At 49.3% G+C, this 16203-nt stretch overlaps 1 protein-coding gene across 1 annotated transcript in view; it reads left to right on the forward strand.

The window, feature by feature from the left end:
- The first annotated feature begins 10039 nt into the window (after positions 1 to 10039).
- PACSIN1 (protein kinase C and casein kinase substrate in neurons 1) overlaps positions 10040 to 16203 on the forward strand; it is a 65248-nt gene continuing 59084 nt past the window's right edge. The window contains exon 1 of the mRNA XM_030871027.2: positions 10040 to 10552. The gene's annotated coding sequence lies outside the window, so the exon portion shown is untranslated. The remainder of the gene's footprint in view (positions 10553 to 16203) is intronic.

Genomic DNA, 16203 nt, shown 5'->3' on the forward strand with positions numbered 1-16203 from the left:
CTGTAAAATGGGAGGATGATAATAACGAGTTCCTCATAGCTTTGTTGTGAGAACTAAGTGAGATATTGGCTGTGGCGCACTTGGAATAGGATCGAGGATAAAGCAAGACCATGTGAACGGTGCTTATCATCACTCTCCCCTTGTATTCATTTTTATCTTTAAATGTACAATTGAATTTTTTTGAATAGGTGATACATTCAAACGGTTCAAACATCAAAAAGGAATACGAGGGTCCACAGAGCGGAGTCTCCCTGCCCTGAATCTAGCCACCCAGTTCTCTTCTGGGGAGGTGTCCAGTCTTTCCAGGTCCTTGTGTCCTGCCAGGAACACCCTCTGCATTTACAAGCAAATATGGATATATATTCTTCCACCATCACTTTGAACATATATATAGGCATGTAGTGACTATACTTACAGCTTTGCACCTTGCTTTTTCCCCTTGAAGCAGATATTTGGTGACTGTTTCATACCAGAATGTTAAGGACTGCCTCATTCTTTTTTTTTTTTAATCACTATCTAACATGATATTTTCTAGCTATTTGTAGTTCTTTTTTGAATTTTATTTTATTTATTTTTTAATACAGCAGGTTCTTATTAGTTATCCACTTTATACATATTAGTGTATGTATGTCAATCTCAATCTCCCAATACATCACCCCACCCCCCCACCCCACCCCCGCCACTTTCCCCCCTTGGTGCCCATACGTTTGTTCTCTACATCTGTGTCTCTATTTCTGCCCTGCAAACCAGTTCATCTGTACCATTTTTCCAGGTTGCACATCTATGCGTTAATATACGATATTTGTTTTTCTCTTTATGACTTACTTCACTCTGTATGACAGTCTCTAGATCCATCCACATCTCTACAAATAACCCAGTTTCATTCCTTTTATGGCTGAGTAATATTGTATATATGTACCACATCTTCTTTATCCATTCGTCTGTCGATGGGCATTTAGGTTGCTTCCATGACCTGGCTATTGTAAATAGTGCTGCAATGAATATTGGGGTGCATGTGTCTCTACGAATTATGGTTTTCTCTGGGTATATGCCCAGTAGTGGGATTGCTGCATCATATGGTAATTCTATTTTTAGTTTTTTAAGGAACCTCCATACTGTTCTCCATAGTGGCTGTATCAATTTACATCGCCACCAACAGTGCAGGAGGGTTCCCTTTTCTCCACACCCTCTCAGGCATTTGTTGTTTGTAGATTTTCTGATGATGCTCATTCTAACTGGTGTGAGGTGATACCTCATTGTAGTTTTGATTTGCATTTCTCTAATGATTAGTGATGTCAAGCAGCTTTTCATGTGCTTCTTGGCCATCTGTATGTCTTCTTTGGAGAAATGTCTATTTAGGTCTTCTGCCCATTTTTGGATTGGGTTGTTTGTATATTTTGCTGTTTATATATTTTGGAGATTAATCCTTTGTCCGTTGATTCATTTGCAAATAATTTCTCCCATTCTGAGGGTTGTCTTTTCATCTTGTTTATAGTTTCCTTTGCTGTGCAGAAGCTTTTAAGTTTCATTAGGTCCCATTTGTTTATTTTTTTAAAATTTATTTGTTTATTTGGCTGCGTCGGGTCTTAGTTGCGTCGTGCAGGCTTAGCTGCTCTGCGGCATGTGGGATCCTAAGTTCCCTGACCAGGGCTCGAACCCGCGTCCCCTGCATTGGAAGGCGGATTCTCAACCACTGGACCACCAGGGAAGGCCCCCCATTTGTTTATTTTTGATTTTGTTTCCATTACTCTAGGAGGTGGATCAAAGAAGACCTTGCTGGGCTTCCCTTGTGGCGCAGTGGTTGAGAGTCTGCCTGCCAATGCAGGGGACACGGGTTTGTGCCCCGGTCCGGGAAGATCCCACATGTCACGGAGCGGCTGGGCCCGTGAACCATGGCCACTGAGCCTGCCCGTCCGGAGCCTGTGCTCTGCAATGGGAGAAGCCACAACAGTGAGCAGCCCGTGTACCGCAAAAAAAAAAAAAACCCAACAAAACAAAAAAAATCTTGCTGTGATTTATGTCAGAGTGTTCTTCCTATGTTTTCCTCTAAGAGTTTTATAGTGTCCAGTCTTACATTTAGGTCTCTAATCCATTTTGAGTTTATTTTTGTGTATGGTGTTAGGGAGTGTTCTAATTTCATTCTTTTACATGTAGCTGTCCAGTTTTCCCAGCACCACTTATTGAAGAGACTGTCTTTTACCCATTGTATATGCTTGCCTCCTTTGTCATAGATTAGTTGACCATAGATGCGTGGGTTTATTTCTGGGCTTTCTATCCGGTTCTGTTGAGCTATATTTCTGTTTTTATGCTGGTACTATATTGTCTTGATTACTGTAGCTTTGTAGTATAGTCTGAAGTCAGGGAGTCTGATTTCTCCAGCTCCGTTTTTTTCCCTCATGACTGCTTTGGCTATTCGGGGTCTTTTGTGTCTCCATACAAATTTTAAGATTTTTTTGTTCTAGTTCTGTAAACAATGCCATTGGTAATTTGATAGGGATTGCAATGACTCTGTAGATTGCTTTGGGTAGTATAGTCATTTTCACAATGTTGGTTCTTCCAATCCAAGAACATGGTATATTTCTCCATCTGTTTGTATCATCTTTAATTTCTTTCATCAGTGTCTTATAGTTTTCTGCATACAGGTCTTTTGTCTCCTTAGGTAGGTTTATTCCTAGGTATTTTATTCTTTTTGTTGCAATGATAAATGGGAGTGTTTTCTTAATTTCTCTTTCAGATTTTTCATTATTAGTGTATAGGAATGCAAGAGATTTCTGTGCATTAATTTTGTATCCTGCTACTTAACCAAATTCATTGATTAGCTCTAGTAGTTTTCTGGTAGCATCTTTAGGATTCTCTATGTATAGTATCACGTCATCTGCAAACAGTGACTGTTTTACTTCTTCTTTTCCAATTTGTATTCCTTTTATTTCTTTTTCTTCTCTGATTGCCGTGGGTAGGACTTCCAAAACTCTGTTGAATAATAGTGGCAAGAGTGGACATCCTTGTCTTGTTCCTGATCTTAGAGAAAATGCTTTCAGTTTTTCACCATTGAGAACGATGTTTGCTGTGGGTTTGTCATATATGGCTTTTATTATTTTGAGGTAGGTTCCCTCTATGCCCACTTTCTGGAGAGTTTTTATCATAAATGGATGTTGAATTTTGTCAGAAGCCTTTTCTGCATCACTTTTTTGCCCCAGTCTTTTTTAAAAAAAATTAATTAATTAATTAATTTATTTTTGGCTGCATTGTGTCCTCATTGCTACTCGCGAGCTTTTCTCTAGCTGTGCCGAGTGGGGTCACTCCCCGCCACAGTGCATGGGCCTCTCATTGCGGTGGCTTCTCTTGTTGCAGAGCACAGGCTCTAGGCACATGGGCTTCAGTAGTTGTGGCGTACGGGCTTAGTTGCTCCACGGCCTGTGGAATCCTCCTGGACCAGGATTCGAACTTGTGTCCCCTGCATTGGTAGGCGGATTCTTAACCACTGTGCCACCAGGGAAGTCCTCATTCTTTTTTATCAGCTGCATAATATTCCACTGCATGGCTGCACCATGCTGTGTCTAAGAAACCGGCCATGGGGGGACTCAGGTGGTTTGCAGTCTTCATTCTAACACACTATGCCATGATGCATCCCCATTGCGTTGGTGCGGAAACTGAGATCTGAGAGGCAAAGTGTCCCACCCCAGGCCATGTGGTGAGTTTGTGGCAGAACCAGGATCAGATGGCAGTGCCCAGCCCTACACCCCATGATGTATTCCCATCTCATCTGGGTTTGGGCCTCCTGGTTCTGGGACAGGGAGGAGCTGGCATGAAAAGGGATGGGGGCCAGAGGGTGAGGGTGTTGAGTAGGCAAATGTACCAGAGCTGTTGTTTTCTTCTCCTTGGTCTAACACTTGGCTGCATGAGGAAGGAGAAACGGGAGGAAGGAAGACCCCAGGCTCAGACTGAAAAGAAGCAAAGCAGAGACCATGGGCTGGAGTAGTGCTTTGCAGAAGTGAGCCTCATGGCAGTGCTTTTGAGTGACCTCATTTTCTCCTTCAGGTGAGGTTTGCTTTGGAGGAAGTAGAAGCTGAAACACTGCCCAGGATTGGAGAGGAGCTCAGCTCTACAATTGAGGAGGCCCAGGATCGAGACCCAGGACAGCCACTGACTCACGGGATCTAGTCACCCAGACTCTCTGGGCCTGGAAGTGGGGGCTTTGACCCAATGGGCCTTTCCTGTCACAAGATCCAGGTTCTGGAGCCACCAGGGGTAGGTTCCAATGCCACACAATCGAGCTTCCTTGACAAGTCTCATTTCCTCATCCAAAAAAGTAGGAGTCAAAGTAATGCTGGGTGCGGTAAGAGTCCAATGGGACAATGTATATGGAAGCCCTTGGAAAAACTAAAAATCAACACATCATACAGATTCCCTTTCCCCCAGGTATTAATTCTGAAGCTGATATTACAAATGTTGAACTCTGCTCACAATCACGTCTTCATTATAAAAGATTATTATGAGCAAACCACACCTCTTTGTTGTTCAGGACACAGAAACTAAAAACCAAAGCAAACACAAATAAAAAATCTATGTTGAACTCGGCACCCAGCATCTCCTTAGGTATTCTGCCTGCATTTAAGGTATAATGCCACTAGGTGGCGATAGTGTGCAGGTCCTGAAGTCTATTCCAGAGCAGATTTCCTAAGGATCATCTGAAATGTCCTTCCTTTTTATACTTTGAGCAGCTTCACCAAAGGACCCGCTGAGCCTCAGTTTCCTCATCTGTAAAATGGGGATAATAGTACTAAGATCATGTAAAATCCTCCTGTGCATAGTAAGACACTCAGTAAATGTCTGCTTCTTTCCTAGCTGAGTGATTATGACCCTGGCTTTTGGAACCAGAATGCCTGGGTTTGAATCCCAGCTCCACTACTTACCAGCTGTGTGACCTTAGGCAAATTACCTAGCCTCTCTGGGCCTTAGTTTCCTTGTTGGTAAATGGAGCTAGTAATCGTAGTTTATATGTGTAAGGTGCTTACAAGTGCCTGGTCCAAGAAAAGTGCTTTGAGTTTGCCATTGTCTATGTATGTGCTGGGGTGAACCCTCTCTCAAGCATAGTCTGGGTCCTAACCCTGGGCACCTCCTAAGATTCAGTGCCTTGTCAAGATCACATGTCTTCAGGGCTTTTTTTAACACCCCTGGCACCAGTTATGGACAGAGAAAGCCACAATTCCAAGACTCCTAATATCCGGGTCTCCGGATTCAAGGTACAGCTGGCAACAGCCTCTGTCCACCAGGCAGGTGATAGAAACCAACTTGCAAGTGTGAAGCCAGCTGGTGGGAAGGTAAGGAAGGGGCCGAAGGGGCTGTGAGGCGCTTTTTAAAAATAAATAAATAAATAAATAATTTCTTGGCTGCGTTGGGTCTCCATCGCTGCACGCAGGGCCCCTCCAGCTGCGAGGAGCGGGGGCCACTCCTTGCGGTGCGTGAGCTTCTCATTGCGGTGGCCTCCCCGCGTTGCGGAGCACAGGCTCCAGGCACACGGTCCTCAGCAGTTGTGGCTCGCGGGCTCCAGAGCGCAGGCTCAGCAGTTGTGGCGCACGGGCCCAGTTGCTCTGCGGCACGTGGGACCCTCCCGGACCAGGGCTCGATGCCATGTCCCCTGCATTGGCAGGCGGATTCTCAACCACTGTGCCACCAGGGAAGCCCTGTGAGGCTCTTTTTAAAGTACTTTTGTTCCTTGGGGGTGTGCTGCTCACCTCTGTGCCTACTGCTGGGAGGCAGCTCAGAAAACGAAACACCCTGGGGCTACTGGGCCAATCACTTTCCCGCTGGGTCGGGCCCCACCTCCATGCAGATTTGCGGGGGAGGTAGAGGAATCTGGTGGCGACAGCACCTGACCGGAAGTCAGATCTGTTTTTAGCCCAGCTCTGTTACGGATGTGCTGTGTGACCTTGAAAGAGTCACTTTTCCTCTCTGGGCTTCAGTGCTGCTCTGCCAAAATTGGGACACACTCCCTGCCCTTTCTTTCCAACCAGAGATACGGTGCGAATAGAGGAACTCCTCAAAATGTCACCTCCTCCTTGAAGCCTTCCATATCAGACAGAATTAAAGGGAATTGAAATCCTCCCCACCTCCTTCCATCTTTCCCAGGCTAAACATGCAATATTAACCACCAATTCGCTCGTTGATTGATTCCACATGCATGTTCAGTGCTGGTCTGCCCTCCTGTCTACACGTCCTTTCTGTCTTGTCTGCAAAACTCCTCTGAAGTGGGCTGTGCCTGCCTCCTTGCTCTGAATGGCATGGAGAGTCTAGCAGAGGAGGCCTCTGACTGAGGGATGGCTCGGGGCTCCAGGTGAGAAACGAAGGTCCCATGGAATCCCAGATGGATCAGAACTTAATGAGGGCTTCCCTGGTGGTGCAGTGCTTAAGAATCTGCCTGCCAATGCAAGGGACACAGGTTTGAGCCCTGGCCCAGGAAGATCCCACATGCCACGGAGCAACTAAGCCCGTGTGCCACAACTACTGAGCCTGAGCTCTAGAGCCTGCAAACCACAACTACTGAGCCCACGTGCCACAACTACTGAAGCCTGCATGCCTAGAGCCCGTGCTCTGCAACAAGAGAAGCCACGACAATGAGAAGCCAGCACACCGCAACGAAGAGTAGCCCCCGCTCACCACAACTAGAGAAAGCTGGCACACAGCAACAAAGACCCAACACAGCCAAAAATAAATAAATAAACAAGTAAATTTATAAAAAAACGAAAAAAAGAACTTAATGAGACTGAGAAAAGTAAGTTTTGGGGGAGATCAGAGATGGGAAAAGCACTTTGAAAAGTGAAAAGAGGGCATTCCCTGGTGGTCCGGTGGTTAGGACTCCGGGCTCTCACTGCCGAGGGCTGGGGTTCAATCCCTGGTCAGGGAACTATGATCCTGCAAGCTGTGCAGTGCAGCCAAAAAAAAAAAAGAAAGAAAAAGTAAAAGAAAAAAAAAGTGAAAGTGAAAAGAACTATGAAAATGGGAGAAAGTCTTAGTCTCTGGACAAGGGCACAAAACAATAAGAGAGGGAGATGGGGAGGGGGGTTAGTTTAGCTTTGATGAATGCTAAGTTTTGCAGTCAGAAAATCTAGAAGGAAGCTAGTTTAATTTTAGGAAGCATGGAAGTTCTGTGTCAGTTTCCAAAATAACATTTTATTTTGGATTACACATGGGCAAGCGATGTGTGTGCATGTGTGTGTGTGTGTGTGTGCTTTCCACTCTCATTTTTTTCAGGGCTTGGGGCTGCTAAGGTCTTAATTCAATGCTAGGCATACCTCAACTTCAAATGGAATAAGCCCAGCTCTTCTGCTCCATCACCCCCTCTCCCCACCACCTACCCCCTCTCTCTATCATCTGCCTAATCAGGTCTCCCCCTCCAAGACCCACCCCACGATGGCCCCAAACCGGTCCAGCTTCTGTGAACCTCCAGTCTCCAGCCTCTCTGCGCACTTTGAATTATGACCCCATCACCTGTGAATACCTGCGCCCTTCCTGCTCTTGCCATCCTCCACCAAATGCCCGGCTGCCAAGGGACATTGAGTGTCCCGTGTTTTGGACTTCACTGTCTTTTCAAAACTTACCCCTCCCGGGCTCCATTCCATCTACACCAAAGCCCCGGATGACACATGTATAGTAGGGGAGGGGCAGATATTCTAGTCTTTCCATCCTAGATTGCACTTTAAGACACTCTTGGGGAATTAGCCTCTCACAGAAAGAATGTTCTGTCTGGGACTTCCCTGGTGGTCCAGTGGTTAAGACTCCGCACTCCCAACGCAAGGGGCACAGGTTCAGGGAGCTAAGATCCCGCATGCTACACCGTACAGCCAAAAAACAAAAGAAAAAAAAGTTCTGTCTAACAGGGGAATTTCGTAGCACTGGAGGAGACCAAAAGGGAGAGATTTATTATCACTAACATGTAGTTAGTGATAATATAATCGACACCAATAACTGCACAACTGTTAGGTTCCAGGCACGATGCTAGGTGCATTACATTCTTTATCTAATTCCAACAACCCTATGAGGCAAGTGTAATTATCATCATAATAAAGACAACAAAATTAACCGAGTACTTACATGCTAAGCAGTTCACCTGGATTGTCTTGTATAATACATAACCTGTGAGGTAGGTGCTATTGCTGCTCCATTTTCCACACGAGGGAACCAAGACATAGATCAGCTAAGTAAGTTGTCACACAGCTATTAAAATAAGGGGTCTGAAAAATAAAATAAATAAAATAAGGGGTCTGAACCTCAGAGAAGTTAAGTAACATGCCCATCTTTACCCAGCCAACAAGCAACGGAGAAAAGTCTATGTTTTCCCCACTACATGCTCACCATGCCTCCTCCTGGGGCAATGGAAAATGCCAGGTTGAGGTGAGGGCAGCTGGGACCAAGAACTGCTGGGGTGGAGATAGGGGTGGGACTTCGTCAGCTCCAGACATCAGCATACCCCTGACACAGAGGGTGTCCACAAATGCTCCAGGACCCCAACTCCAGCCACCTGCCAAAAGTCCCTGGGTTTGCTGGCCTCTCCCAGTAATCCTTCCCTGCCTCCTGCCCATCTGGCTCATTAGAATCACAGCTATTGTTCAGCACCCCATTGGAATGCTGCCTCCTCCAGGAAGCCTCCTGGATGGCTTTAACCCAGAGCCATCTGAACTTCTCCGGAACATTGTCCACTCACTTGGCTGTCCTGTTCATCCTTGGGGTAGGTACTGCCATCTGGCCTCCCCCACCAGGTACTGAGTTCCTTTAGACTCTAACGCCTAACACATGATCAGTGCTCAGAGAATTCTTTTTGAAGGAATACATGCTGCACTGGGGACTCCCCTGGGTCACTGGGGTCATGAATTTCAGTGCCTCTGGTGAGGGGTGATGGAGAGGGAGGGTAGGAAATACAAATGCGTGACAAACCCAGGTGCAGAGATGAGGGAGTGGTGAGCTCTGTGGCAAACTAGAGCCTGCATGCTCCCGAGGGGCTTACCATCACATTCAGGTGCGCCCACTCCCCGCAGATGGCTGGGACCTATTCTCGCCCTGACCACCCTCACTTCCTTTCCCTTTCTCTAGCTTTATTTTCCTACTCTGTGCATATCGCTTTAAATCATACACTACATACTACTTATTATATTTAACACGTCTCCCCTCACAATGTGAAGTACCTAAGGGCAGAGATTTTGCTTTTTTTTTCCCCCGATGGTTAGCATTTTTTAGCAATAAAGTATTTTCGAGTAATTTTTATTGGGGTATAGTTGATCTACAATGTTGTGTTAGTTTCTGCTGTACAACAAAGTGAATCAGTTATACGTATAGATATATCCACTTTTTTTAAGGTTCTTTTCCCATATGGGTCATTACGGAGTATTGAGTAGAGTTCCCTGTGCTCTACGGTAGGTTCTTATTAGTTACCTATTTTAGATAGTAATGTATACATGTCAATCCCAATCTCCCAATTTACCCGCCCCCCCCGCCCCCATTTTGTCTGCTTTGCACTCTGGTACAGTCCAGCCTCTCATCAGTGCCCTGCACAATAGATAGGTGTTGAATAAATCCTATTTATAAATCCAAGACAGTTCTTTGCAAGTCTGCAGTGAACAGAGCTGCCCCAGGGCCCGCTGCAGTGTCCAGGCTTCCGGAAGCATTCAGGGTTCAAGGCAGGAAGGGTGAAGGCTTTGGGGGTCACAACGAACGAGCCCCGCAAAGAGCCCTCAGGAGGTGGCCTGGTCTGTCTTGGTGACAGCAGGGCCAGCTAGAAGCAGGGCAGGAGGGTTAGTGACTACACTGGGGTCAATGGGGCATTTCTGGGCGAAGCTGATGTGGGGTGGGGGGGTTATGGGTGGGATGGTGGTGGAGGAGGGGCACTCACTCCAGAGCACCCCCCCCCCCCCGCCAAACACACACACTAGCGCCAGACGTACCCACCATACACGCCCCCGCATGTACCAGAAGACGCAGGATTAAGAGAGGGCAGAAACAGATGGGGCCGGAAGAATGTCCTAAAAAGTAGGGAAAGGGCAAAGAGGGGGAGGGGAGAGACACCCCGGAGTCTACGGTGCTCCCGCTGGAGGGCTGGGAAGGAGGGTGCAAGGGAGGTGCTCTCTGCACCCGCCCGCCGCAAAGCTCTTCTGCCTCCGCACCACCGAGCACCCCCTCGGAGGAGGCCGCCGGCCTGCGAGCTGAGGGGGGCTGCGTGTCTCCCCCGACCCGCCCCCGCACCTCCTAAGCAGGTTGCAGCCGCCTCAGCAGCCGCAGCGCTTTCACCTGCGCAGCCCTGCGCCGCGCCGCCATTGGCTCGCTAAAAATGCCTCGCTAATCTGCGCCCATCTGTGCGCGCCTCCTCCCTCCGCCTCCTCCTCCTCCTCGGCTCTGACCTTCCTCCTTAGCGCAGCCCCTGCGAGATCTGGAGGGACGCGGTGGCGGCGACGGCGGCGCAGCCTCTCTTCCCCCGGGAAGTCGTCCGGGCTTGAGGCCGGGTCCCCGACGCCCCGTTTGGCCTCGCGGCGCCGCGGATGGTGCCGGGCGCGCCTGCCCCCAGGTAGGAGGTCTGGCCCTTGGCTATAGGGTGGGGAGGGAGGGCTCCAGTCAGGGGGTGCGTGTGTGCGGTGGGCGCAGAGACTGACAGGGGAGAATTGGACAGTTACCTGAAGAGAGGTGAGCGCGCGGCCGGGGGTGCTTTGCAAACGCCGGGGTTCGCGGGCATCACTTGGGTAGTATCAGGGTATCCCTAAGCTGGGCCCCCTGGGAGAGGGACCTGGCGGAGACCTTTACCTGGGGGAAAACGCAGGAAATAGGTTCCTTGGGAAGGTGGGACGCACGCCCCGGGTCCTGTCCGAGTCTCTGGCCTGGCTTGTTCCGGTACCAGCAGGGTGGGTCGGCTGATGCCAGCTTGGTGCGTAGGCTATTTGTGGACCAGAGTGGGCTGGGGAGAAACACAGCAGCTGACGCGTGCCCTATGTCCTGTCCGGTTTACAATTAAAGGTATTTTCTTCTGTCCGTCTACCCCTTCCCCCACAGTTGGATGGGAGGGGGGAAGAGGAACAGGAGGTGACGATGAATGGCCCGCAGATGCAGCAGAAGCCAGGGTCTGTCTGGCACTGCCCTCCTCCCCACCCCCGGGCCACTTGCTGCCTGTTAGAACTCTCTCTCCTCCTTATTTTTGCCTTAGGGGAGGCCATGAAGAGATTAAAAGGTCATCAGGGCGTGAGAGACACAGAGACAAACCACAGAGCTTGGCCAGACCAAATTTCAAGCGCCAGCTGCCCCCCACACTCCACTGCCCAGCTCTGCACCCCACGTGCAGTGACACACATGGATGCTTTTCTCTGGGCACAACCATAAATAACTCACGTTGTCCCCGCTCTGGCACGGCGGGTGTGCAAACAGAACTGTCAGTGATTTTGGAGGTTCTATCCCTCACCCAGCTGGCCTTCCCATAACAGGTCCATAAGCCACTCACAAGCCCCCCCTCCAGGCAGCTTCCTGATACCCCAGGTGAGATCCTTGCCTCCTGCCCTGCATTCTCCAGCCTAGCCTGCCTGTGGCTTGGTTAGTTATGCCCTGTCTGTCGCCCACTGCACTGGAAGTGCTTTAGGGTAGGAATGTGTCTCATTTATCTGTCATCGCCCCTGTACCTGACCAGGGTCTGGCACCACGTAAATGTGGGATGAGTGAATGAATCAACCTGAACTCTGAGAAACAGCTGGCAACCTGAAGGAGGAGGGTGAGCCTATCCTGAGCTTTCCTCCCATCCCCCGGGACCGAAGAGCTACCAAAAACAGACACTCCCATTCAGGCCCTTCCTGGGCCTAGAAGTGATGCGCATCTATGGCATTCAGAGATAAACATTGCAGTCCTGAGGGCTCCAAAGGGTCTTTTTGGGCCCCTGGTATGAGTCCCTGGTTGGTCCAGACTTGGTGGAAGGCCCTGGTGAAGGTCTGGCTTTCCTCAGGCCGCTGGGTTGGCACTTTTCTCCTGGGGTGCTAAGCTCACTCCAGGGTCTCTGTCTCTGTCCCAGCCCTTGGGAGGGTCCCGGTCAGCATCAGGGCGTCTGTGAGACCCAAGCCAGATCATCTTCAGCCTCTGAGGTCCTCATAGCGAGCTCTGAATAGACCTTAAGATTGTGTGGAGGAGCCGACCCAGGCCAGAAGAGGAGGCTGCCAGCAAGGGTTCTGGCCCAGCCACAAGGCTCTGTCTGTGACAGGGACCTCCTCAGAGCTTCCCCAGCCCTTGTTGCTCCTTTGACAGCCATGCTGATAAAATATCTGCAAGATGTTCTTATTCTTATCTCACAGAGGGGCAGACTGAGGCCCAGAGAGGGTCAGCAGCAGAGCCAGGGCCAGCACTCAGCTCCTGGCCCCAAGTCCAGTGTTCTCTCCACTGGGCTCGAGGGAGCTGGGGTGAGGCCCCAGACCCAGGTCAGAGTGTCTAGTTGTCCTCAGTCCCGTCTGGCTCTGTCCTGGCCCCTAGTAATGGAGAGTAAGGGCGTGTTGCTTCAGGGCTAGTGGGGGGAGGTGGAGGATGGTTAGGTTAGTGCCTGCAAGTGGTTGGCCCTGGTGGCCTTTCGGGGAGGGATACAGTAAAAACAGTAGAAACTAACAGTGCACAGCATCTGCCACGTGTCAGAAGGAAACTATTTTTCGTGAATGGAGTCATTCCGTCTTCACATTAGCCCAATGAGGTAGGTACTGTTACCCCCATTTTACAAATGAGGAGACTGAGGCACAGAGAGGTCATCTATCCAAGGTCACACGGTTTGAAATTGGAGGAGCTAGGATTTGAGCCTAGGCTCCAGAGTCCTTCATTCCCTAATACATTCCCTAATGCAAGAGCAAGAGGGCTGTGGACCTTACTGCTGAATGGCTCATCTCTGTGGAGACACAGGTTTCAGGTACTCTGTGGCTAAAGTCCCCACATGTTAGGTAGCGTGTGCATGATTGTGACTGTGATGGTTTCGGATGCCCAGAATAATAACACCCATAGTAGTGGGGCTCTTTGGGCACCTACTGTGTGGCAGGCAGAAATCTTTATAAGATGCACATCTGAGTCTGTCACTCTCCTGCCCTGCATCCTTCATTGGCTCCCCATTGCCCTGAGCACAAAGTGCAGTCTCCCTCCTGTGGCCCCGCTGCCCTCCGCAAGCCTGGGTTTCCTCTCCCTTCTCACCCCACCTCTGCCCTCAGCTGCTCTGAACTTTCAGTTCCTCAAATAAATCACACTTCTCTCACCTGCAGGCCTTTGCACAGGCTGATCGCCTGCCTAAAACACGCTCCCTCCCCCCTCCTCCCTACCCATTCCTCCTCACCCTCAGGAGTCTGCTGAAACTTTTCTTCCTTCCAGAAGCTTCCATGAATTCCTCCTCCCCACAGTTAGCTCACCTCACCTCACACAATATCCTCTCTGGCTTTTCATTCCTCGCACCCACCCCCAGCTGTGGAGTCCTTGGGGGCAGGGTCTCTGTCCTGTTCCCAGAGTCCCCAGTGCCTAGCACACAGTAGCCTAGCTCCTACTTGTGGGATGAGTTAGCAAATATTGGTCCCCCTCATACACTTTCTCTCCTCACCAATTTCAGGACTTTTTAGCATTCTCCTCCCAAGAGGAGCTAAGGACCCCTTCAGAATTTGCCTATAACACCCCCAGCAAGGATGGGCTGGTGGTGGAAAGCCTTCAGTGGAGAAGTGAAACTGCTTGTGGGCCTGGCAGGACAGGGGAGGCATTGGGGTGGGAGTTGGCTGATCTGGGGGAAGTCCTCCCTGGGGAAGCAGGTAGGAGGGAGGGGGGAGGAGTGGGCGAGTCAGATAGGAGGAGGGCTGCTTGGTTTGGTTTTACATTTTTCTTAAAGAAAAAAAGGCTTTTATTATTATTATTTTTTTTTACATCTTTATTAGAGTATAATTGCTTTACAATGGTTATTGGGTTTTTTTTAATTACCAAAGTAACATGTGCCTGTGTGGAAAATCTAGAATGTACTGGAAAGCCAAATTAGAAAAAACTATTAGCTAGCACCAGACCTACCCACTTGTGGGCACTTTGTGGCTGGTTTCTAGCCAGGGACCCGTGGACCGGAAGGGGGAGGTGGGGACTGGGGTCTGGTGGGGCAGGTGAGGGTCCCAGGACTGGGACTTATGCGGGCAGGGGAGTGGTCCTCGGACCTGTGCATAGCAGAGGAAGGAAGCAGAACGGGTGGAAAGAGAAGTGGAGTTCTGGGAATTCCCTGGTGGCCCAGTGGTTAGGACTCCACGCTTCCACTGCAGGGGGCATGGGTTCAGTCCCTGGTTGGGGAACTAAGATCCTGCGTGCCATGCAGCGTGGCCAAACTTACTAACTAACTAACTAACTAAATAGATAGATAGATAGATTTTTAAAAAGTGGAGCTCTGATGCAGGCTCAAAAGGGAACCCCAGGGCGCTCTGGAGCTGGAGGGGCCCTTCCCAGTCGCTTTGGAATGGTTGGGCCTTAGGACCTCAGCATCCTTTCAGCACTGGGTGTGTCCCACAGTGTGCCCTTAGGCAGGTGGCTCTGCAGCAGCTGCCATCCCTGAAGGGGCTGCCAGCTGAGGGTCATGTGCTGACTGCACCCCCAACAGAAAGGATGGGTAGGAAGGCGGGAGATGGGCCGAATGGAGAAGACCAACAGGAAGCTGGCCCCAGATAGCTCTGGGGAGACAGGAACTCTAATGCCAAGGAAGTTGGTGGGGCATCTCTGGGTGGGGAGCCTGTCAGTGGGAGTTGGGGGATGCCTGTGGAGACCTCGAGCTTGGGTGTGGGGGTAGCAGGATGCCTAAAGACTGGGAGGGCAGAGGGGGCCTCAGCTCCTATTTATTTATTTAAAATTGAGAATTATGTGGGGGTTTTTTTTTTGCATTTAATATTCGTTTGTTTGTTTGCCCCCAGTCTTAGTTGCAGTACGTGTGCTGCTTAGTTGCGGCTCGCCGGCTCCTTAGTTGTGGCATGCTGGCTCCTTACTTGTGGCATGCAAACTCTTAGTTGCAGCATGCATGTGGGATCTAGTTCCCTGACCAGGGATGGAACCTGGGCCCCCTGCATTGGGAGCACGGAGTCTTAACCACTGCGCCACAAGGGAAGTCCCTTGGCTCCTATTCTAAAATTAGTTGAGACTTCTCTGGCCGTCTGGTGGTTAAGACTCCGTGCTCCCAATGCAGGGGGCTTAGGTTCGATCCCTGGTCGGGGAACTAAGATCCCACAAGGCATGTGGCGTGGCCAAAAAAATAAAAATTACTTGATATTGGGACACTCCTGGTGGCGTGGTGATTAAGAATCGGCCTTCCAATGCAGGGGACACAGGTTCGATCCCTGGTCTGGGAAGATCCCACATGCTGCGGAGCAACTAAGCCCATGTGCCATAACTACTGAGCCTGCACTCTAGAGCCCACGAGCCACAACTACTGAGCCCGTGTGCCACAGCTACTGAAGCCCGCTCGCCTAGAGCCTGTGCTCCGCAACAAGAGAAGCCACCGCAATGAGAAGCCCACGTACCGCAATGAAGAGTAGCCCCCGCTCGTTGCAACTAGAGAAAGCCCGTGCGCAGCAACAAAGACCCAACGCAGCCAAAAATAAATAAATAAAATATAAATAAATTTATGAAAAAAATTAAAAATTACTTGATATTTAAATACTGGGTGGGGGCTGTGGTCGGCTTGCCAGATAAACTCAGTTAAATTTGACTTTCAGATAACCAACAAATTTGGTGGTTATCTGAAATTTTTTTTTTAGTATAAGTATATCCCCAATAGTGCATGGGACATAGTTGTACTAAAATTTTTTTTTTAATATTTATTTATTGGGAGAGCAGAGTCCCAACCATGTTGTTTATCTGAAAGTCAGATTTAACTGAGTGTCCTATATTTTCATTTGTTAAATCTGGCTACCCTAGACTGGGCTGGGGGGCTGGGGGGCTGGGGGGAGGGGGAGAGAGAGAGGGAGGGAGCCTAGGGGTCCTAATTTTCTCTTCTTTAGTTTTGGGGGAAAGGTCAATGGATACTTGTTTGAAGTTGACAGTTTAAAAAAATTAACATGTCCATTATTAGAAATGAATGAGATTTTTAAAATTTTACACCTGTAAATGTTTGGACCTGTAAAATCTTTTTTAATGAATTAAATTTTGGCTGCGTTGGGTCTTCGTTGCTGCATGCGGGCTTTCTCTAGTTGCAGCAAGCGGGGGGCTACTCTT

This window comes from Globicephala melas, chromosome 11 (genome assembly GCF_963455315.2).
Source record: "Globicephala melas chromosome 11, mGloMel1.2, whole genome shotgun sequence".
In the NCBI taxonomy this organism is placed as follows: domain Eukaryota; kingdom Metazoa; phylum Chordata; class Mammalia; order Artiodactyla; family Delphinidae; genus Globicephala; species Globicephala melas.